This window comes from Myxine glutinosa, chromosome 3 (genome assembly GCF_964187855.1).
Source record: "Myxine glutinosa chromosome 3, kmMyxGlut1.1, whole genome shotgun sequence".
NCBI lineage: Eukaryota > Metazoa > Chordata > Myxini > Myxiniformes > Myxinidae > Myxine > Myxine glutinosa.
In genome coordinates, this window is record NC_136263.1 from 27,845,067 (window position 1) to 27,869,363 (window position 24,297).

The 24,297-nt window shown below is 44.8% G+C and overlaps 1 protein-coding gene across 1 annotated transcript in view; it reads left to right on the forward strand.

Annotated features, from left to right (window-relative positions):
* LOC144891279 (homeobox protein MSX-1-like) overlaps positions 1–24,297 on the forward strand; it is a 60,853-nt gene that overhangs the window by 3,346 nt on the left and 33,210 nt on the right. The window lies entirely within an intron of this gene.

The following is a 24,297-nucleotide window of genomic DNA, read 5'->3' on the forward strand; positions in this document are numbered from 1 at the left end:
CGTGGCTGGTGCTCACCATTAAAGCTAGGAGGTGCCTTGATCATCTTAATAGACGATTTTGGTCCTCATTGGTTAGATTTTTTGCAGTATGCCGTCCTGACGAGGGTTAATAAGCCCGAAATCTGGATTGGCGGCTCTGCTTGATGTTTAGCCAATGGGGACCAATGAATAAATCTCTGTCTGTTGACAGAGTGGCCGGGCTGAAGCCTCCAGAAGACCCTTTGGGTCGGAGGTGACGCTTTGGTCTAGGACTTCGGTCCACAGGAGATCGGGACAGCGCTCGTCACGCTGTTATGTTCGTTGATTATATATATATATATATATATATATATATATATATATATATATATATATATATATATATATATATATATATATTTATGCATCAAAACAAAAAAAAACATTATATATATAGACAATTCAACAGAGATGCATATATCGAGATCGCCCACACAGCCTTGGGATCACATTTATACTACGTAATATAAAGTATTGGAACACATGAGTTGTAAGTTTATATTCTGGTTTTCAAAGGATGTGAATCACACCTATTGTGTGAGTTTGTATTGTATTGTGTGTGTATATATATATATATATATCATTCATTCATATATATATATATATATATATATATATATATATATATATATATATATATATATATATATATACTGTACACACAATTGAAAACAATAATGTATATAAATATTTTCAAGTATGTTTATATATTTTCATGTTATTCTTTCTTGGCTGAACCGTAGCACCTAGTGGCCCCAAATTTTGGCAGTGGATACTTCAGAATCCGGGCAAGGTTTTAAGCTGCCACACGTTGGCCTTGGAGGCTGTTTTGAGGATTGCGCCCAATAGCCACCATATATATGTATATATGTGTGTGACGCGTGTGTCGCGTCTGCGGAGGGACCCTCTTTATAGCCGGCTATAAAGTGTATATTGGAATGTGGATTCAGGCAGCCTGCATAAAAAGGTAACCACCATGAGTCAATAACTCCATTGCTTTTCAATGTCCAACATGTCCCTAAAACATCGTCAGAAAAGCTCACCCAGCCGGGCAATGCCGGGTAGCCCCTGCTCATTGATTATTATATTTAAAGTCAGCTGTTTTAATTATACTCAACATGTACAAATGGTATAACGTGTATGAGACTGGTTCATAAGTGTAATATAACTTGTATAATACCGACTTGATAAGTGTCCTAAAATGTGAATTGTATAATATGTATTATATCTACAATATAACTTTTATAAACCACATTAATAAGTAAGTCTGTCCCTTAAACTTAAATTATTTATTTCCACATTATATTCGACAATAATTAATTTTCGCTGATTTTATTTTCACTCATTTACGTCCTTCATAACTATTTTAACTAACCAATCACTGTTATTCCGTTCATTTCCTTGTGTTACGCTGTAGATTTGGTGAGGAATCGTCGTACTTGATTTGTAGACAGCTTCCTGAATTACACTCTGGATTTAGCTTAACAAAAATCCTTTGTTTCCTGTGAGGAAATGCAATTTCCATGTATCAACCTTGGTCCTTCTAAAGCACACATTTCAATAACACAAACTTCATACTCCTTTGTTGTCAAATTATTAAACTGGAAATATGAGAGAGAACAAAGACATTTGAGTCGTTTACAAAACTTAAAATGACTCAGAAGCATTCAAATGAAATGCAGTGAATGATTCAGCCCTTTATATACCATATATATATATATATACAGTATATATATATATATATATATATATATATATATATATATATATATATATATATATATATATATATATATATATATATATATATGTATATATTGTTTTTTTTAAAATGTTTTTTTCTAAGAAAGAAGGCGCTTCCACCCAGAAAGTAACGACTAGATCTTCTCCACAAATTTAAGCAAGAGCAGACCCGGTTTTAGACCAGGCGACATATGACCCTCTACACAGCAGACTTCGTCGGGCCAATAGACTGCGGAGACCTGTGGCGTCTGACCGGTATAATCTATAGTCCGAATAGACCTGCGGAGTCTGTGCCCCTCATGGGTCTATTGGCCTGAACAAGTCTGCTGAAAAGCAGGTGAAAAGTCGCCTGAGACCGTGTCTGCTCTTGCTTATTTGCTTAAATTTGCAGAGTAGATCTAGCTTTTTACTTTCTGGTTGGAAGCGCCTTCTTTTTTAAAAATGTATAATCCCAACTGCCCTAATCTTTTAACACACACACACACACACACACACACACACACACACACACACACACACACACACACACACACACACACACACACACATATATATATATATATATATATATATATATATATATATATATATATATATATATATATACTGATGCAACTTACTCTGTTACAGGGTGGTTATACTGGTTGGTTTGCCATTGTCTTACTAGCAGTAGTTATGCCAGTTGTTTTAAGTTGTTGGTGTTCCCAGCGATAGATCACCTACTAAGGATACCGTGGGGTTTTTAACATCTCCCAACAAATGCTGGCAGACGGGACTCAAAGTTTAACGTCCATCCGATAGATGGCACTCACATTGATGAATCTTGTGAAACACCGGGTCGATGATTGTGAAACATTGATGCTTGTGAAATACTGGGTTTGTAGCTGGGTCGGGATTCCGGCTTCGAGGCGAGTTTGCATACTTCATGGCCATCCTGCCAGGGCACACACACACACACACACACACACACACACACACACACACACACACACACACACACACACACACACACACACACACACACACACACACACACACACACACTTCAAGACAAGATACTTTATCCCTAATTTATTCAAGTCGCTCGCATGAATAGTTTAAAAAAAAAAGTGTAAAAGTTTAAGGAAACATTGCGTTGTCATTTGTTGTTCACGCAGTGGGCATAAGACTAAATGCCGAATTGCTCAAATGAAAACGTTTTAAAGAACCTTCCACTTTTGGTTTCATCCCAAACTATAACCGTACTCGGTAGAGCGCATAACCCTGTGGGTACTCGTTAGAGCGCATAACCCTGTGGGTACTCGGTAGAGCACATAACCCTGTGGGTACTCGGTAGAGCGCATAACCCTGTGGGTGCTCGGTAGAGCGCATAACCTTGTGGGTACTCGGTAGAGCGCGTAACCCTGTGGGTACTCGGTAGAGCGCATAACCCTGTGGGTACTCGGTAGAGCGCATAACCCTGTGGGTACTCGGTAGAGCGCATAACCCTGTGGGTACTCGGTAGAGCGCATAACCCTGTGGGTACTCGGTAGAGCGCATAACCTTGTGGGTACTCGGTAGAGCGCATAACCCTGTGGGTACTCGGTAGAGCGCATAACCCTGTGGGTACTCGGTAGAGCGCATACCGCCACCAGGCTAAACAGGTTTCATTTTGTATCGCACTGATAGGCTGAATCTGCATCCGGACCTGAACCAAAATCGAATTGGCTTGCTCTACCCTCTACCCAACTCATCCACCAAGTTTTATTTTCAGATATCATGCCACATGGCGTTTTTGGCCATACCTCTCGGTGGTGAAGAATCACTTACAAAATCTCGAAATTCTCGTACCATATCTGGATCTGCACCAAAACCGAATCAATTCATCCTCATCTCACACCCAACCTGTCCACCAAATTTGGTCCGAATCGGTCCATAACTTTTTGAGATATCCTGCTCAGACAGACAGACAAGTGAAAACATAACCACCACTTTCGGCGGCGGAGGTAATAGTTATTCTTACAGAATATAATCCTGCGTGCTGTTTTTGATCAGTATCTGCATATTCTTCACATTTTTAACGCTAAACACAATTGCCTTTGTTCCATGTGATATGTGGCCATGTAGAGGTCCAAACACAATAACTGATGATAAATCCGCTTGGTGGTTGTGGTTGTTTTGGTTCCCAAGATAACTGACGGTATGCATGAGTCGGTATGTCCGTTTGTTTGTACCTTGTCATTTTGAAGTACAATTTGTTTGACTTATTTGGGAATTCTGACCTGTCGGAGTTACTAAAGAGTCCATCATAAAGGTTTAAATTTTTCTGATTTTTTTTTTTTGCATCATAAAGGATAAACAAGAGTTTGTAGATTTTAGAACACGGGATTTTCGACATTGATGGAAAACAACAACCTGTTTAAAATGTGTACACACAGATCATGTGCCAAGTTCAAATCGCCCGGCCGTTCATCGCTCTGATAGGCAAGAGGCGTTCAACCACGGCCAATCAGCGCGGTTTCATCATGCGGTTTCATTATGGGCCACTCACGGTGTTCATGCCACCCACAGGGCTTGTTGTGCACACAGCACTCGCAGTGTTCATGCCGGCCACAGGGTTTGTTGTGCACACAGCACTCGCGGTGTTCATGCCACCCACAGGGCTTGTTGTGCACACAGCACTCGCAGTGTTCATGCCGGCCACAGGGTTTGTTGTGCACACAGCACTCGCGGTGTTCATGCCACCCACAGGGTTAGTTGTGCACACAGCACTCACGGTGTTCATGCCACCCACAGGGTTTGTTGTGCACACAGCACTCACAGTGTTCATGCCACCCACAGGATTTGTTGTGCACACAGCACTTGGGGTGTTCATGCCACTCACGAGGTTTGTTGTGCACACAGCACTCACGGTGTTCATGCCACCCACAGGGTTTGTTGTGCACACAGCACTCGCAGTGTTCATGCCACCCACAGGGTTTGTTGTGCACACAGCACTCACGGTGTTCATGCCACCCACAGGGTTAGTTGTGCACACAGCACTCACGGTGTTCATGCCACCCACAGGGTTTGTTGTGCACACAGCACTCACAGTGTTCATGCCACCCACAGGATTTGTTGTGCCCACAGCACTTGGGGTGTTCATGCCACTCACGAGGTTTGTTGTGCACACAGCACTCACGGTGTTCATGCCACCCACAGGGTTTGTTGTGCACACAGCACTCGCAGTGTTCATGCCACCCACAGGGTTTGTTGTGCACACAGCACTCACGGTGTTCATGCCACCCACAGGGTTAGTTGTGCACACAGCACTCACGGTGTTCATGCCACCCACAGGGTTTGTTGTGCACACAGCACTCACAGTGTTCATGCCACCCACAGGATTTGTTGTGCCCACAGCACTTGGGGTGTTCATGCCACTCACGAGGTTTGTTGTGCACACAGCACTCACGGTGTTCATGCCACCCACAGGGTTTGTTGTGCACACAGCACTCGCAGTGTTCATGCCACCCACAGGGTTTGTTGTGCACACAGCACTCACGGTGTTCATGCCACCCACAGGGTTAGTTGTGCACATAGCACTCACGGTGTTCATGCCACCCACAGGGTTTGTTGTGCACACAGCACTCGCAGTGTTCATGCCGGCCACAGGGTTTGTTGTGCACACAGCACTCGCGGTGTTCATGCCACCCACAGGGTTTGTTGTGCACACAACACTCACGGTGTTCATGCCACCCACAGGGTTTGTTGTGCACACAGAACTCAGTGTTCATGCCGGCCACAGGGTTTGTTGTGCACACAGCACTCACGGTGTTCATGCCACCCACAGGGTTAGTTGTGTACACAGCACTTGGGGTGTTCATGCCACTCACGAGGTTTGTTGTGCACACAGCACTCACGGTGTTCATGCCACCCACAGGGTTTGTTGTGCACACAGCACTCGCAGTGTTCATGCCACCCACAGGGTTTGTTGTGCACACAGCACTCACGGTGTTCATGCCACCCACAGGGTTAGTTGTGCACACAGCACTCACCGTGTTCATGCCACCCACAGGGTTTGTTGTGCACACAGCACTCACAGTGTTCATGCCACCCACAGGATTTGTTGTGCACACAGCACTTGGGGTGTTCATGCCACTCACGAGGCTTGTTGTGCACACAGCACTCACGGTGTTCATGCCACCCACAGGGTTTGTTGTGCACACAGCACTCGCAGTGTTCATGCCACCCACAGGGTTTGTTGTGCACACAGCACTCACGGTGTTCATGCCACCCACAGGGTTAGTTGTGCACATAGCACTCACGGTGTTCATGCCACCCACAGGGTTTGTTGTGCACACAGCACTCGCAGTGTTCATGCCGGCCACAGGGTTTGTTGTGCACACAGCACTCACGGTGTTCATGCCACCCACAGGGCTTGTTGTGCACACAGCACTCGCAGTGTTCATGCCGGCCACAGGGTTTGTTGTGCACACAGCACTCGCGGTGTTCATGCTACCCACAGGGTTTGTTGTGCACACAGCACTCACGGTGTTCATGCCACCCACAGGGTTTGTTGTGCACACAGCACTCACAGTGTTCATGCCACTCACGAGGTTTGTTGTGCACACAGCACGCATGGTGTTCATGCCCCTCGTGGTGTCCATGCCCTTATGGAGTTTGTAGTGTTCACAGCACCCATGGTATCCGTGCCCCTCGTGGAGTTTGTAGTGTTCACAGCACACTTGGTGTCCGTGCCCCTCGTGGAGTTTGTAATGTTCTCAGCACACTTGGTATCCGTGCCCCTCGTGGAGTTTGTAGTGTTCACAGCACACTTGGTGTCCATGCCCCTCGTGGAGTTTGTAGTGTTCACAGCACACTTGGTGTCCGTGCCCCTCGTGGAGTTTGTGGTGTTCACAGCACACTTGGTGTCCGTGCCCCTCGTGGAGTTTGTAGTGTTCACAGCACACTTGGTGTCCGTGCCCCTCGTGGAGTTTGTGGTGTTCCCAGCACACTTGGTGTCCGTGCCCCTCGTGGAGTTTGTGGTGTTCCCAGCACACTTGGTGTCCGTGCCCCTCGTGGAGTTTGTGGTGTTCCCAGCACACTTGGTATCCATGCTCATCATGGAGTTTGTGGTGTTCACAGCACCCATGGTATCCGTGCCCCTCGTGGAGTTTGTGGTGTTCCCAGCACACTTGGTATCCGTGCTCATCATGGAGTTTGTGGTGTTCACAGCACCCATGGTATCCGTGCCCATCATGGAGGTTGTGGTGTTCCCAGCACACTTGGTATCCGTGCTCATCATGGAGTTTGTGGTGTTCCCAGCACACTTGGTATCCGTGCCCATCATGGAGTTTGTGGTGTTCCCAGCACACTTGGTATCCGTGCCCATCATGGAGTTTGTGGTGTTCACAGCACACTTGGTGTCCGTGCCCATCATGGAGTTTGTGGTGTTCCCAGCACACTTGGTATCCGTGCCCATCATGGAGTTTGTGGTGTTCCCAGCACACTTGGTATCCGTGCCCATCATGGAGTTTGTTGTGTTCGCAGCACACTTGGTGTCCGTGCCCTTCATGGAGTTTGTGGTGTTCCCAGCACACTTGGTATCCGTGCCCTTCATGGAGTTTGTGGTGTTCCCAGCACACTTGGTATCCGTGCTCATCATGGAGTTTGTGGTGTTCACAGCACACTTGGTATCCGTGCCCATCATGGAGTTTGTGGTGTTCACATCACCCATGGTATCCGTGCCCATCATGGAGTTTGTGGTGTTCCCAGCACACTTGGTATCCGTGCCCATCATGGAGTTTGTGGTGTTCCCAGCACACTTGGTATCCGTGCCCATCATGGAGTTTGTGGTGTTCCCAGCACACTTGGTATCCGTGCCCATCATGGAGTTTGTGGTGTTCCCAGCACATTTGGTATCCGTGCCCATCATGGAGTTTGTGGTGTTCCCAGCACACTTGGTATCCTTGCCCATCATGGAGTTTGTGGTGTTCACATCACCCATGGTATCCGTGCCCATCATGGAGTTTGTGGTGTTCCCAGCACACTTGGTATCCGTGCTCATCATGGAGTTTGTGGTGTTCACAGCACACTTGGTATCCTTGCCCATCATGGAGTTTGTGGTGTTCACATCACCCATGGTATCCGTGCCCATCATGGAGTTTGTGGTGTTCCCAGCACACTTGGTATCCGTGCTCATCATGGAGTTTGTGGTGTTCACAGCACACTTGGTGTCCGTGCCCTTCATAGAGTTTGTGGTGTTCCCAGCACACTTGGTATCCTTGCCCATCATGGAGTTTGTGGTGTTAGCCCGACTCGTGGGATTCGTCTCATTTGCGTGTTCACACCAATTTTACTCCTGCTTTGTGTTGCCTGTAAAATGTAATATTAAAAACCGTGCGATCGTGGAATTAAACTTTCCTCCAAATCAAACCGTCACGTGTTTCAGTTGAACAGAAACGCACTCACAATATTGGACAAACCAAGGGAAATACTGTACTTGGAGCTTACTTACACAGATGGCTCCAACATCAACGGAGCAAACAAGCGTGGGAATGACCCGCGGCATCGCATTACTCTGTTACTCACAATATCATGAAAACAATATCATGCATTGCACACAAATTGACATTCAAACACAAAGGTATGAAAACCTTGCGTCCAATAACGCATAGTATGTGAGTGATGACGTCATATGGAGTCAACCTTGTTGAATTACATATATAATAGTTTCCTGGAATCACAGAAACGTCATGTCATCTTCCGTGTTTGAAGGACTCAGACACAAATGTCTGGCAAACTAAAACACTTTTGTTTCTGGACTTATTGGTGGAAATTCCTGAGCCAGTGTTGTGTAATGGAGCTACTTTAATTGTAATCAGTGGAAGAATATATATATATATATATATATATATATATATATATATATATATATATATATATATATATATATATATACAGTATATATATATATATATATATATATATATATATATATATATATATAACTGTAAGAAATAGTAGAAACTCCAAAGTACGAGCAGGGCGTCTCATTTGTATTGAATAAATAATCGTTAGATTAAATAAGACGCGGACGTAGCTTCAGGACGTCGATCTTTAATTGTCGACAAGCTTTCGACCAACAAAGGTCTTCTTCTGAGTCAGCCCCAAGTTCAACGGAAGTTCCGTTGTTCTTGGGGCTGACTCAGAAGAAGACCTTTGTTGGTCGAAAGCTTGTCGACAATTAAAGATCGACGTCCTGAAGCTACGTCCGCATCTTATTTAATCTAACGATTATATATATATATATATATATATATATATATATATATATATATATATATACTGTATATATATACATACATAAATACAGTCTCGTGAAAAAGTAAGTACACCCCATGTAAAGTTTAGACTTTTTCAACATATTTCAACATACAGCTATTTGATCTTCATTTCAACAATATTGATAGATAAAGGTGATATAATATAACAAATATCATGAAACATTTACATTTTGTAGTCCATTGTATAATTTAAATAAACATAAATGCAAATTTCGCATGTGGAAAAAGTAAGTACACCCCTACATTTATCACTACTTCAAATACCTAAAATTAGAATCAGGTGCACCAGCTCAGGTGCAAATGATTAGAACATCGTCAGAGAGGATCTTGGAGGAACATGTCTTATTTAAACCTCAGACATTTCGTTTGGTTTCCTCCTTGTTGTTGAAGTGTGCGGCGTCACCATGCCTAGATCAAAAGAGCTCACTGAGGCCTTCAGAAAGAAGGTTATAGATGCCTACGAGTCTGGGAAGGGATTTAAAAAGATCTCCAAACAATTTGAAATCAATCATCGTCTGTCCGGAAGATCATCTACAAGTGGAGAAGATTCCAAAACAACTGCCAACTTGTTCAGGCCCGGCCGCCCCAGCAAGTTCAGCCCGAGAGCAGACCGCAGGATGCTGAAATAAGTCTCTAAGAACCCCAGAATGTCATCACGGGACCTACAGGTAGCTCTTGCCACTGTTGATGTCAAAGTGCACGAGTCTACCATTGTAAAGAGGCTGCACAAATTTGATCTACATGGGAGGTGTGCGAGGAGGAAACCTTTGTTGTCCAGAAAGAACATCAGGGCAAGACTAAAGTTTGCCAATGAACACCGAGGCAAAGACCAGCACTGCAACAATGTGCTCTGGACAGATGAGTCAAAGGTAGAGCTATTTGGCCACAGTACCAGAAGACATGTTTGGCGAAAACCAAAGACAGCATTTGACCACAAGAACCTGATACCAACTGTAAAGCATGGAGGTGGAAATATTATGGTTTGGGGCAGCTTTGCTGCATCAGGGCCTGGGCAGCTCACCATCATAGAATCCACTATGAATTCTTCATTGTACCAGAGGGTGCTTGAGGATAATGTGAGGCCATCTGTCGGAAAGTTGAAGCTCAACCAAAGGTGGACCTTGCAACATGACAATGACCCTAAACATACCAGTAAATCCACCAAGGAATAGCTAAAAAGAAAGAAATGGAGGGTTCTGGAATGGCCAAGTCAAAGCCCGGATCTAAATCCCATCGAGATGTTGTGGGGAGATTTAAAACTAGCTGTGCATGCAAGAAACCCCTCAAACATCGCACAGCTGAACTAATTCTGCATGGAGGAGTGGGCAAAAAATTCTCCCAGTCGATGTCAGAGACTGGTAGACAGTTATAAGAAACGCCTACTTGAGGTTGTTTCTGCCAAAGGGGGCAATACCACCTATTAGAGTCAAGGGTGTACTTACTTTTTCCACATGCGAAATTTGCATTTATGTTTATTTAAATTATATAATAGACTACAAAATGTAAATGTTTCATGATATTTGTTATATTATATCACCTTTATCTATCAATATTGTTGAAATGAAGATCAAATAGCTGTATGTTGAAATATGTTGAAAAAGTCAAAACTTTACATGGGGTGTACTTACTTTTTCACGTGACTGTATATATGTGTGTATATCTATATATATATATATATATATATATATATATATAAATAACCACCTTTAGAGGCCATTTTTCCCTGCAAAGCGGGGGTTGGCCTTTTTCGGGAACCGTGGTTGTTGTTGTTTTTCGGTCCCCTTTTTGAAGCAATGTTTTACGGCCGGATGCCCTTCCTGACGCCAACCCTTTTTGCTGCCTTTAACGACAAACAGGGAATTACCAGTGAACTGGTACTCAATTAGCCGACCTCGGAAGGATGACAGGCTGAGTCAACCCCCCTGGTGTTAATTCAGCGATTGACCTGGATTCGAACCCAGGATCCTAGGATCCTAAGCCGGCACCCTAGCCGCTAGCCCAACACCAGGGTTACATATATGTACATATACATATATATATACATATATACATATACATATATATATATATGTACGATACACCCTGATATATATATATATATATATATATATATATATATATATATATATATATATATATACATATATATATACATATATATATATATATATATATCTATATATATATATATATATATATATATATATATATATATATATATATATATATATATATATATATATATATTTATTTATACACACAGACTTGGCATTTAATATGGAATATTTTTTTTGTGGGGGTGAACTTACTTTTCAAGATGACTTAGAACCAAAAGTTCATTGGAATTATGTTGACATTATTCGAGATTTTGTTAATGTGACCTTGAAAAGAAACAAAAACCACATTTGACATTTCGAAGCAAATAAATTGATCCTTGAAAGTGATGTAAACTGATATCGAACTCAATTCACGGACGATACACCCTGATATGTACGATACACCCTGATATATATATATATATATATATATATATATATATATATATATATATATATATATATATATATATATATGATAAACCTGATATATATAATATATATAACCTGATATAACCTGATATAAACCTGATATATGTTACGGAACCCAACGTCGGCCTATGGTTCCCCTTTGAGGGGGGATTAGTCCCCTCATTTGTTACTGACCGACGGGGTCCCTGAAGCTGCACCGCGACCTCCGGAAAGGCCGGTGAGCAGCTTCGTTCGCGACCGCGGATAAGATGTTAATGGATTGCCGAGCGGATGGCAGCCGCGGCCCGAACCGTTAACAAAGACTAACCCGATTCTGAACGTTGGCCAAATCGTGCCACAGGTATTCAATTGGGAAAAGACAAAGACGACGGATGTGAAGAAGAAGAAGACAAGAGGTAGGAAATACGAATAGGATTTATTACTATTTACAACCAAAAGAAACCAAGGAGAAGGAAGGATAATAAAATAAACGCAGAAAGAGGGACGGACCAGAAGGACACAGTGAAACTTAGCTTACCTATGCAGTCTTACTTAACCCAGGACAGAACAAACAAAGACGGACACACACGAATGGGGAATGGAGGCAGGAACGATTGGCTGGAATGGTTTGGGACGGCAGAGAAGGAGAGGAAGGCACGGAGCTGGCTGGAGCTTGATCCCGCACGGGACGTCGGGCTGGACCTCGACGGCCACCGATGCCACCGCAATCTGGCTCCCGCGGGGTAACGGGTCGAAGCTGCTTGGTGGAGCCCACGCTGCCTGGTGGAGTCAACGCTGCTTGTGGAGCCAAAGCTGCTGGTGGAGCCAAAGCTGCTGGTGGGGCCAAAGCTGCTGGTGGAGCCAAAGCTGCTGGTGGAGCCAAAACTGCTGGTGGGGCCAAAACTGCTGATGGAGCCAAAACTGCTTCTCTGGCTCACCTCAGGACGCGTCTCCCTTCTTTCTCCGAGGGCTCGTCTCGACTCATCCGCAGTCTCTGGCGCCACTCTTAGAACTCCCTCAAAGGCTTCCGCGCGCGCTTATATAACGCCTCGGGCGATCAAGCCGCCGGCCTCCAGGAAACGCCCATCGGGTCGCTCTCGCAGTCTGATTGGTGGGCACGGGCTCTCTGGCTCCACCCTTGATGATGATGGGCGGGCACGCCCTTCTTCCCCGAGCTGACCACGCCATAATGGCGGCAAATGCAGTTGGAAGTAGAGGCTTTGGGAATGGGAATGAAAGGGGATCTATCTATTTGAATTCGGTGCAATGGAGTGTCAATTAATGGAAGACACAGCCTTAACCTACATAGAATAAGGAAATAAACTACAACAAGGAGGAAATCTATGATTGGCTAACGTGATTGTTTATGACCTAATTACGGGACGCACTTTGACCTTTATACACAACTGGAGGAAGGAGGGTGATATTTTACAATGTACTACACAATAAAAAAACACAATTCTCATATCCACAACTATATATATATATATATATATATATATATATATATATATATATATATACATATACATATATATATATATATATATATATATATATATATATATATATATATATATATATATATATGTACGATACACCCTGATATATATATATATATATATATATATATATATATATATATATATGTACGATACACCCTGATATATATATATATATATATATATAAATGATAAACCTGATATATATATATATATATATATATATATATATATATATATATATATATATATATATATATATATATATGATACACCTGATATATATATATATATATATACGATACACCTGATATATATATATATATATACAGACTTGGCATTTAATATGGAATATTTTTTTTGTGGGGGTGAACTTACTTTTCAAGATGACTTCGAACCAAAAGTTCATTGGAATTATGTTGAAATTATTCTAGATTTTGTTAATGTGACCTTTAAAAGAAACAAAAACCACATTTGACATTTCGAAGCAAATAAATTGATCCTTGAAAGTGATGTAAACTGATATTGAACTCAATTCACAGACAGTACTGTGTTAAACTTCTGTACGTTTTCCAGAAGTATTTCTTTATTTTGCACATTAGCCAAAATTTTTCTATCAAAAACAAAAGGTAATTACAACTGGGATTACAGACAGTAAAATTACAGTTCAGTACGTCGTGTAACCCCCACGAGCATTCAGGAGAGCACGTACGCGTTGAGGCATGCTGTTCACGAGATTTGCCAAGGTTTGGACAGGAATCGCTTGCCATGCAGTGACAATAGCCTGCTGCAATTCACGCACAGAGGTCGGCTGCTGGTCCAAGTGGTCGATTTGACGCGTTAATTCTGCCCACAAGTTCTCTATCGGATTCATATCCGGGGACATGGCAGGCCACTCCATATGCTCTACACCACGGTCAGCAAGAAAGTGTTGGATCATGCGAGCACGATGAGGCCATGCATTGTCATCTTGGAAGACAAAGTTTCCTCGAAAGGCTACACGAGCAAATGGAAGCAATGTTTCTTCCAGAATGGCCCTGTACTTGAACAGGTTCAGGTTTCCATTCAGAACAACCAGGTCAGTTTTGCCCCCTGCATGAAAAGTAGCCCAAACGGTCACCCCACCACCTCCAGCTTGGACTCTTGGCACTATACAATCTTCGTTGTAGGCTTCATGCACTTGTCTGCGCACTCAGACATGGCCATCTTCACGATAGACCAGAAATCAAGACTCATCACTGAAGATCACGTAATTCCAGTGTCCTGGCTGCCATTGACGGTGCTCTCTGGCCCACTGCAATCGGCGCTGGCGGTGTTGTCTTGTCAAGCGTGGCTTTCTCAGGGAACGCCTGGCACGATAGCCTGCTTGAACCAGTCATTGGTTGACTAGCCTTCTGGATACAGGTACATTTGTCAGTTGCTGCCACTCATCCCTAAGCCGATTAGCTGACTTGGTTCGGCCATTGCGGACTCCCGGTGCAGCTCGTGATCATCCCTCCTTGTGGTTCTGCGGGGACGTCCTGGCCTCGGTATTGGAGTAGGGACACCCCTCTGAGCATTTCGTTTCAGGATCTTTGACACCTGACCTTGAGTGATGCCATACTGCCTAGCAAGAGCACGCTGTTTCATGCCGTAATTTCGTAAAGCCACCACTCCTTGACAAACAGCATTGTCGAGTTGACGGACCATCTCCAGAGGAAGCGGCAATAACTTTTGGAGATGTGCAGCAGTTGTTTTCCACTAATACAGAACGCAACAACCCTTGTATACCCGACTGTGAAGCCAATCATCAAATGCACCTGTCCGTACATTTTGCCACGCTACCTGTGATATAATCCTGTTGTTGACTTCTTGCTGCGACAGACAATCAGTGGCATGGTTCTTTTAACAAATAAATTACCAAAGTGTAAAAGAAACTCACCAGATTGATATACTGAGTTAACAAAGTAAACCCGTCAAGAAAAAATATATATTCCATATTAAATGCCAAGTCTGTATATATGTATATATATGTATATATATATATATATATATATATATATATATAATTATATATATATATATATATATATATATATATATATATATATATATATATATATATATATATATATATATATATATGTATATAGTGAGTGACAAGTGACAACAACATATATATATATATATATATATACACGATACACCTGATATATATATATATATATATATATATATATATATATATATATATATATATATATATATATATATATATATATATTGTTGCGGAAATGGCCCTTAGTGGTTTATTAAATATAGAATTAGTTCAGGTCCCCTCTTAGATGTATGTTTACCATAGATCGTCTGTACTGGGATGGTAGTTTTGTGTCGGAAGGTGTAGCAGGCTGTTTTGTGTGGTGCATTGGTGGTGTACAAGAGACGGTTCCCTTTTAATTACATCTTGACAATCAAACAAGGTGCAAGTTCCATTAAGACCGGCCTCGGTTGCAATGCCATGATCGAGGCAATGGATTGACGTGAGAAAGCGCGATTGAGCGGGCAAAAACGACAAGCGCCGTCAAAAACCGGAAGCGGCGCTTCGAGGAGTCGCTGAGCACGGGCGAGGGAGGAGGTGGAAAAGATACGCATACGCATGCGCGGATGGCGTGTGGACAGGCCTTCGCGGCGGGTTCCCGCCGGAGAGCTCTCTCCGCGCGTGGTTGAGCGGGAGAAACGGAAAAGCGCCGGGCATCGATGGCGCTACTGTACACGGTGTTGAACATCGAGCGGAGAGAGGGAACCAGACGCGCCATTAGCGCGTGTTAAACGAACGGTTGGGTTGAAAGCGAGTGCAACCGGAAGAACGAGAACCACCAAGGCGAGTGAGAATAACGGAGTTCTCTCTCTCTCGGAAGAAGGGAGTTCGACAATCGTGCTGATCGCGTGGCCGATAAGGAGAGCGGGTGGCCGCCATTTCGCGACGCTTGATGCGTGGCCGATAAGAGGGCGGGCCGCCATTTGGCAGACAGCAGGCCCAAGCGGGGCCTTCGAATCCGGCGACATCGGCTTGTTACGAGCTGCATTCGCCCTTTTCACATCTTCACCTCTCATCCATCAACACCACCAAGTACCCCCCTGTCTTGTATGAATGTTGTCCAGGCCTAAGGTTTATCTCGTTAGGGTCACCCCGCGAAACCCTTAATTGTAGCTCCCTAGATAAGAGCGGGTTATTACTCATAGTTGAATTATAATGTTATCGTGAACGCCTTGCTTGTTTTGTGTACCCTAATGTTCCCCCATTAAATCTGGTTGATTCGTATGGAAGTTGCCGCACTGCATTCATCTGTGTCGCATTGAAGAGCAATCCGCTCGATTTGTAATTAAAACCAAGCTGGCTGGCTACAGGTTGCGGCAGACTTCGCTCGGTCTCTGACAAAACCCAACCTGTAGCGACGGGTGTCTCCCCAACTGGCAAGGCACAGGTGTAATTTGGTATCGCGATAGAGGCGCGTAACCCGAGATCTGTGTCGAACCAGCCGGCGTTGCACCCGTGGGACGGCCGTGCCAGGAGGCGCGACCCGTCACCTACAACACTGGTGTCGAGGAGGTGGGATTTGGACCTGGGGTGCATTTCGCACCCCGAACATCAATTGTGAGAGGCGCGTAAAGAGAAAAAAAAACAACAAAAAAAAACACGTCGCTCGCAAATTCCAAATTTGGTTTCATTTTTATTTTGAGTGGATTGGGTGTCAAACTTCGTAATTTATAAAGGAAGATGGAGTCGCAAAATGGCTGCGCGGCTCAGCAGCGTGACACGAGGTGGGAGAGAATCGGTATTAAGAGTGCAACGAGCCGCACATCACGAAGAAAACGCTCCCACCCACCGATTCAAACCACGTGGTCACAGCATGCGTCATGGCAAAATAAGCAGGACGACAATGCGTACATTAACGAGCTTCATGCACGATTGGACGATGCCTGGGAGCAGGTGGAGTGTAAGGACGATTATATTGGGGAGTTACACACGAAATTGCATGAGGCACTACAGCAGGCAAGTGAGGTTCAGGAAAATGAGGAGCAAAGGGAGTCACAACAATTGGTCGATGCACAGGAACGAATTCACTGGACGGGAATGGCCTTGGCCGGCGCATTGCGAGACAACACAGATTCCAGATGGGAACGAGCACGGATTCTCGAATTGGAATTGGAACAACTGAAGGGAGAATTGTCTGAGAAATCAAGCCAGTTTCGGGAATCAGAGTACAGAGGAAATGAACTGGCACGTCAAATGGAAAGTAGCAAGGAATACGGGAAGAGGATGGACAAAAGGAGAGAGGAAGCATGCGAAAGAGTAGAGGAGATAAGTGAGGAAAAAGAGAGGATGGAGAGTGAAATGTTAAGGAAACACACTGTGCAGATTGAACAGATGGAAGCCAAAGCCAGGTTAAAGAATGACATGGATGAAAGGGTAATGAAAGAACAACGAATGAAGCAGGAGAAGGAAATCAATCAATTGAGAGAAACGACGAGATTGGAGAATGAAGAACAAAAGAGACGATGGGATACGAAACAAAAAGAATATGAATTTGAAATTGATCAACTAAAAAGGAACTACACTGTGCAGATCGAACAGGCAGAAGCCAAAGCAAGGTCAAAGAATGAGATGGATGAACGTGTAATGAAAGAACAACGAATGAAGCAGGAAAAGGAAATCAATCAATTGAGAGAAACGACGAGATTGGAGAATGAAGCACAAGAGGGACGGTGGCATAAGAAACAAGAGGAATATGAATCGGAAATTGACCAATTAAATGAGAAAGCAAGGGTGGAGTCCGCAGAGATGGAAAGACTCCGGAAAGGTAACGAACAACTAAAAAGGCTCAGAGAGGAAGAACGACTCAACTGGGAAAGAAAATGGAGCCAGGAAGTAGGGCAGCACAATAATGTGGGATGTGTGACGTCATCACAGGGAGGAATGTTAGTGGTGCAGGACTTGATTGGCATCACTCGTCGAATGAAACAACAATTGGAGCAAACCCTGGTGATGGAGACATGGAGGGAGTATACGGGGTTGTTGACTCATGAAACACATTTTGAGCAGGTCCAGCAAGTGAAGCTGACAGGCCCAGAGGAGTGTGGCGAACCAATGATGAGCGACCGGACCGATGTGACTTTGGAACGAAGCAGGTACGTGGGCATCTGCATACATGGTGCGGACGATGAGCTTAAGTTCGCAATTGGATTTGATGTTAATCAAGAGACTCTGTCCGATGGGGTGCACGTATGCGTGACACCTGAATGTGTGGACGGAATGCCTGTGGATGAATGCTGTGAGCCCATAGTCCAGTTTACAGCACCGGAGTGTGCTGTCAAGGCCGAAACGTGTGTGAGTGCGGAGCATGGAATGAGTGGTGACGTAGGAAATAGGTTCGAGGTGCAAGGGGAAATAGAAATTCCACCAGGAGCAGGTTTTAGAAAGGGGATTGTAATTTCTCCCTCAGCTTCACAAGAACTTCGAGGTAGAGCGCAGATGCGTAGCAGGCGGCGTTGGCATGCGTCACATACTCCCTGGACCCATTTTCGAACAAGAGGGGCCCAGCAACGACACCGCCAGGTGTCCCTTGGTCATCGGACCTCTCTGAGGACACGAGGGGTTCGGCTAGCTAAATGGGATTTACCTGTCTTCAGGGAATTAAAGAGAAGAGGGGGAGGCCGCTCCCCCAAGTGGCGTCTACCTGACTTCCGCGAACCCTGGAGAAAAGGAGGGGGTGGACCACGACCCCAATTGAGACGTGACCCTTATGAGCCGTGGCGGAAAGGCGGCGGGGCCATGTAAGGGGTAATGAGGGATTCCTTCCCTCACTCCCTTTCCAATGAGCCAGAGAAGCAGGCCAGATTGGAAAAAAAAAAAAAAAAGGGAATTCTTGACTGAAAATAATATCGAGAGAGATTGCAAATTGAGAGACTGACAGAAGAGACAAGAGTGGCACAAGTGGATGTGCGTGACTATTTAAAAAAAAAAAAAAAGTGAGAGAAATAGTGGGGACATGACAGACAGGGCGTTAAACACCCCTGCAAAAAGTGGAAGGTGTTGGATGGTGTTGTGGACTGGGTGTGTGGCACTGTGGAATGAATGACGACGGTGTTTGGGATGAATGGCGTGATTGTGTGAATGAGGAGAGTGAGTGCGAACAATGTACCCTGTTGGTAGGAGTCTCCTAACCAAGTGAGTGTAGGTTAGGGGGACTTAGTGGATTTGACGTGGATTCTGGCTGCTGTTCCATTGTGCAGGCGGACTGCTAGGGGTAGGTGCAGCCAAGGTATGGTGGTACTGGCTGGGAGTGTGACATGGTATTGGAAGTTGGTGAGTCGGGAGGGGACACCAGACAGTAGGGTTTAGAGTGCTAAGAGAGCACAGTGTGGGGGCTAGAGAGCCACCCCTTATTTAGGAGCGCCAGAGGCGCGCTCAGGTGAACCCCGAGGTCGCTGGGTGTCCCCCACCACCTATTGGAAGCAGGCAAAGAGGCCTAGTTGTAGTCACACTCCCCAGCCAATGAGTTATGCCTGGCACCACCAAGTGAAGAAAAAGAGACAAATAAGGGCCTTGCCCAGGTTTAAAAGAATGGAACAGTGTGCCAGGTTGGAAAAAATGGGTCATTAGGATCATTGTGGCAATGGCAGGGTTTGTGCCATTGGTTAGAGCTTCAAGTAAAAGGTTAGGTTCGATGAACTCTCCTCCGCACCATTCATGTGTGACACCTGGTACGAGTCGTGTTGATGGGAAAGTTGTGAACAAGGGCCAGGTTCGGTCGCCCTCTCCAAGTGCCAGAGAAGCCACCAGTGTGTCATGAGCACACAGATAACAATTGATTAAGAAGCACACCATCCTGTCAGCTAAAAAGTGAAAGGACTTTTTAAAAAGACCATACTAAAACAAGTCGTACCAAGATAAGTCAGGCAAGGAAGGTTAAGGGTACTCTTCATTTTGCCTGGGCTGAGGTCATCACCCCCACTTGCACCCTCAAGAATGCCTCCAGACTGCATTTGCTTACCATCGATAGAACTGTGCCACCTGCTGTCCAAGGCAGGGCTTGTTGCCTGCTGCTGCTCGGTTGTGGGCCATGTGACCGGAGCATTTTTGTGTGCCATGTGGGCCGAAGCATTTTTGTGGGCCATGGAGGCCAAAGTGCTTTTGCGGGCTGTTGCAGCCGAAGATTCATGCCGTCTTGTGGGCTCAGTGGGCCGAAGGACTCTTTGTGAGATTAGGCCACTGGGCCGACTGAACTCACCTGGTGAGAGGCCAATAAGGCCACGAAGTAAGGAAACCCCTCTGGGGTGAAGACACAACACTGCCGGGAGGAGGCGTGAAGGAGCAAACACGTCAAGAAGCTTTGAAACTCTGAATGTCTTGCTCCGATGTGAATATTGGTGTTGAAAGTAACATTGAATGCCCTCCTGCGCAAATGCATAATTAGAATGTTAAGTATTGTGCATAGAGTGTGGATGTGTTTGTTAGATTAGTGATCCGACACACTAGGATAGGGACATGCCAATCTTACGGATACTTTGCTTCTTGGAGTTAAGTGCTTGCAATGTTGTGGGTTAGAGTAAATGGGAGATTTGTGCTGTACGTTAGACAGGGCCATTCCCGCGGGCTGCCCCTAGTGGAGGCTCGGGAGAGCCTCGGGAGAAAGGTGGGGGTAGTGTTGCGGAAATGGCCCTTAGTGGTTTATTAAATATAGAATTAGTTCAGGTCCCCTCTTAGATGTATGTTTACCATAGATCGTCTGTACTGGGATGGTAGTTTTGTGTCGGAAGGTGTAGCAGGCTGTTTTGTGTGGTGCATTGGTGGTGTACAAGAGACGGTTCCCTTTTAATTACATCTTGACAATCAAACAAGGTGCAAGTTCCATTAAGACCGGCCTCGGTTGCAATGCCATGATCGAGGCAATGGATTGACGTGAGAAAGCGCGATTGAGCGGGCAAAAACGACAAGCGCCGTCAAAAACCGGAAGCGGCGCTTCGAGGAGTCGCTGAGCACGGGCGAGGGAGGAGGTGGAAAAGATACGCATACGCATGCGCGGATGGCGTGTGGACAGGCCTTCGCGGCGGGTTCCCGCCGGAGAGCTCTCTCCGCGCGTGGTTGAGCGGGAGAAACGGAAAAGCGCCGGGCATCGATGGCGCTACTGTACACGGTGTTGAACATCGAGCGGAGAGAGGGAACCAGACGCGCCATTAGCGCGTGTTAAACGAACGGTTGGGTTGAAAGCGAGTGCAACCGGAAGAACGAGAACCACCAAGGCGAGTGAGAATAACGGAGTTCTCTCTCTCTCGGAAGAAGGGAGTTCGACAATCGTGCTGATCGCGTGGCCGATAAGGAGAGCGGGTGGCCGCCATTTCGCGACGCTTGATGCGTGGCCGATAAGAGGGCGGGCCGCCATTTGGCAGACAGCAGGCCCAAGCGGGGCCTTCGAATCCGGCGACATCGGCTTGTTACGAGCTGCATTCGCCCTTTTCACATCTTCACCTCTCATCCATCAACACCACCAAGTACCCCCCTGTCTTGTATGAATGTTGTCCAGGCCTAAGGTTTATCTCGTTAGGGTCACCCCGCGAAACCCTTAATTGTAGCTCCCTAGATAAGAGCGGGTTATTACTCATAGTTGAATTATAATGTTATCGTGAACGCCTTGCTTGTTTTGTGTACCCTAATGTTCCCCCATTAAATCTGGTTGATTCGTATGGAAGTTGCCGCACTGCATTCATCTGTGTCGCATTGAAGAGCAATCCGCTCGATTTGTAATTAAAACCAAGCTGGCTGGCTACAGGTTGCGGCAGACTTCGCTCGGTCTCTGACAAAACCCAACCTGTAGCGACGGGTGTCTCCCCAACTGGCAAGGCACAGGTGTAATTTGGTATCGCGATAGAGGCGCGTAACCCGAGATCTGTGTCGAACCAGCCGGCGTTGCACCCGTGGGACGGCCGTGCCAGGAGGCGCGACCCGTCACCTACAACAATATATATATATATATATGTATATATATATATACGATACACCTGATATATGTATGTATATATATATATATATATATATATGTATATATATATATATATATATATATAAATGATACACCTGATATATATATATATATGATACACCTGATATACATACACCTGATATATCGGTGCAATTATGACCTAATTACGGGATGCACTTTGACCTTTATACACAACTGGAGGAAGGAGGGTGATATTTTACAATGTACTACACAATAAAAAAACACAATTCTCATATCCACAACAATATATATATATATATATATATATATATATATATATATATATATATATATATATATATATATATATATATATATTTACGCGTATATATATGATACACCTGATATATATTGTTACGGATCTCTACGTCGGCCTCTTTCCCTCTTATCGAGGGGGGATTAATCCCCTCGTCTATGACTGACCGACGTGAGCCCTGAAGTTGCGCAGCTCCCTCCAGGGAGGCAGGTGAGCAACCCCGTTCGCGACCGCGGACAAGATGTTAATTGCCGAGCGGATTAGCAGCCGCGGCACGAACCATTAGCAAGTAACTAGACCCGATTCTTAACGTTGGCCAAATCGTGCCACAGGTATTCAATTGGGAAAAGACAAGGACGAACGGATGTGAGGAAACCAGAAGGTAAGGAAAAACAAATATAATTTATTACTAGTATTTACACAATTAATGGAACCAAGTAGGAAGGCAGAGAAGGAAAGAGTAAAGGAGAAGGAAAGATACGAAAATAAAGACAGAAAGATGGAAGGACCAGAAGACACAGTGCAATACTAACTTACCTATTCAGTCTTACTTAACCCCCAGGACAACATAAAAGACGGACGACAATCAGACTTACACGGGGGGATGATGATAGGGATGAATGGCACGAATGGCTGGAAGGGGAGGAAGGTTCAGGAGGTCCACAGAGCTGGAAGGATGCGGGTCCGGTTCGTGTAAATGACAAGGCTCGAGGTGAGCGGCCGCCGACCCTTCTCAATCTCGTTCGCACGGCGGCGTTTCTTCGTAGCAGCGGGTCGAAGCTGCGTGTCACAGGGGGGAGGGGGGGGGGGCGGATTACGGAGGTCTCGAAGCTGCGGTTTGTTCCTTAACTTTCGCAGTGCTCACTCCTCCACTGAGCTTGACTTTGTTGCTCCTCCTCCACTGAACTCTCAACAACAACCACTGCTCCTCCTCCACAACAACCACTGCTCCTCCTCCACTGAACTCAACAACAACCACTCAACTCTCTCCCGGTGGACTGCTGTGCTGAACTCAACAACAACTCTCGGTGGACTTCCAACTCTCTGACGCATCTGGTGGTGGGGGCGTCGCGTAACGGATTATATAGGCCACACCCTCGAATCTTCGCGAACCTCCCCGATCGTTCTTTCTCCGCCCTCTCAAGCCAAACCCCTCATCCTTGGTTGGTTGATCGGGGCTGGCTCACTCCTCCCATCTATGATGACGTGCGGAGACGCGCCTTTCTTCTCCGAGCTGGCCGCGTGTTCAATGGCGGCAATGCAGTTGGCAATGGAGGCTTTGCACTTGACAGGAGATTCTACCTTATTTCAATTTGATTCAATGCAGAGTCAACTAATGGGAAACACAGCCTTAAACTAATACACATAATAAGGAAATAACTATTTAGAAGGGTATATGGTGGCCTACGTGCATGTATATGGACTAACTAAGAGGACGACCTTTAACCTTTACACTAGTGTAGCAGCATAGCAAACCTGTTGTGCATTTTGTGATACAAGCACCAAATTTGGCACAAATGTACATTAATATGTTGCGAACATTTTCAGATATTGGGCCACTTGAAATTCCGTAATTTTTTTTTTCAAATTTTTTCAAATTTCGTAATTTCAAATTTTTCGGGTGACACCGTCACAATTTCGGTCTTCGAGGCCGGCCGATATAGTGGGGCGGCTTAGCCCAAATATTCAAAAGAATTGTGCATTTTGTGATACAAGCACCAAATTTGGCACAAATGTACATTAATATGTTGCGAACATTGTGTGGTCAGCAATGAAGACGAGAGTCTGAATTACATGTATGCAAAAGACCTTGTGAACCAGTGAAGCAAATACAGGGGTAAGCATGAATTAAATCTAGGGCATGATATAATTTCCATGATGTTTACCTCTACACTCAATGGTGGAAGGAGGTAATGTTTTGATCCC